The 1,421-nt window shown below is 61.7% G+C and overlaps 1 protein-coding gene across 1 annotated transcript in view; it reads left to right on the top strand.

The window, feature by feature from the left end:
* The first annotated feature begins 669 nt into the window (after nt 1–669).
* Nucleotides 670–1,421, top strand: part of FAM167A (family with sequence similarity 167, member A) — a 49,953-nt gene continuing 49,201 nt past the window's right edge. Inside the window, exon 1 of the mRNA XM_011942822.1 lies at nt 670–748. The gene's annotated coding sequence lies outside the window, so the exon portion shown is untranslated. The remainder of the gene's footprint in view (nt 749–1,421) is intronic.

Below are 1,421 nucleotides of genomic sequence, written 5' to 3'. Positions count from 1 at the left end.
CCCCTGCAGCCAAGCTAGCTCTTAATCCTCAGAGGACTGGGGGCTGTTGAAGGCCTTTAAGCAGAAGTAGCTGAGATTGGACTTCCATTCTTAAGTTTCCCCTGCTTGTGGAGGAGTAACTGGCTTGGGAGGCGCTGAGAGTGGGTAAAGGGAGATCAGTAAGGAGACTGCGCGCACGCTTGGACCAGGTTGGCAGGTCTCAGAACTGGGTAGGGCAAGCTGCTGGTGGCTTGGGTAGGGACAGTGGCAGGGGGCAGGAAGAAGGAAGGTGTGATGTTTAGGAGCTGGAATCAGAAGATCTGGATCAACTCCGTGACTCTCCAAAAGACGCCTGTTAATACACCCGCTGGCTTAGCACCCTTGCCTTATTGGCATGACTAGGTCTGTACTGGCAAGATGTCTCCTTAGACGACGTCCCTTAGAGGACCTTCCAGTGAAGGTCAGAAAAGAAGGGAGTAGGTCAGGGCTGGATGCGGAGTTGCAGTGAAGGACACGGGCACCAGAGGGCAGCACGAGGGTCTCGGGCCCCTGCAGGGGCTGAGGCCTCACAGAAGGCCCCGCCAGCCGCGCACCTGCCTGGAGCCTGCGCCGGTCACTTTGCAGCCCCACCACCGCTCAGCTTCGCGTCTGCCCATGGAGACGGCGCCTGCGCGCACGCCCAGGGCTGTCGTAAGAATGGCAGATTAGAGAGCTTTGAAAGACGCTTCCAGCCCCGGGCATCTAGGAAAGGTGCTTGGTGAGGTCTGGGGTAAGAGACTCTCATCGAGTAACCAGCCTTGGGGCCTCCGGTGTTTGGCCTGCGCCCCTCGTCAGAAGCTGGGACTGGTCCTGAAGAGCCGCGGGCCGGGCAGCTCGGGCTGCTGTCCTGCGTGTGCCTTAGGGTTTGCAGCTCTGGGCTTTGATGGAGCAGAGACTGGGTCTTAGAATCTAAGGACAGCCAGAGGTGGCCGATGCCGCGCCCCTGGCGGGACAGGCACCCTGTGGTTAGTGGGGCAAACGCTCAGGTCTCTGCGCCCCCATTTCCTCATCTGGCAGCCGGAGATACCTACACGTCGGGGGGTGTTGCCCCCGGTAGGCGCTCGGGAGCAGTCGTGGCCGCTGGTCCTGTGAACTCCAGCCGTGTGTAGGCGGGTGAGGCCGTGGGCTTGGGGTCCCCTTGCCCCCTCCATGCGGACAAACTGCTGACAGCGGCGCAGCCACGTTGCCACAACTGGGGGAAGCTGCCTTGGTTTCGGGTTTAATGAGAAAATGGATGTTTGGGTTTGGTTTCACCTGGGGTTTGGCAAAGGCGTGCAGCTCGTCTCCACCGGCGGGAGCCGCCCGGGCCGGAGAACCGACGGGGCGCTAGGACCCTGGGCGCTCTCGGACCCGGGGCGAGAACGCCAGGCCGGGATCGCGGTGAAAGGCTCGCGGCGGAGAGC

The sequence above is a fragment of the Colobus angolensis genome, unplaced genomic scaffold (genome assembly GCF_000951035.1).
Source record: "Colobus angolensis palliatus isolate OR3802 unplaced genomic scaffold, Cang.pa_1.0 Scaffold210, whole genome shotgun sequence".
Taxonomy (NCBI): Eukaryota; Metazoa; Chordata; class Mammalia; order Primates; family Cercopithecidae; genus Colobus; species Colobus angolensis.
The sequence above is the reverse complement of the archived record's forward strand: the minus strand, read 5'-3'. Positions and strand labels throughout refer to the sequence as shown.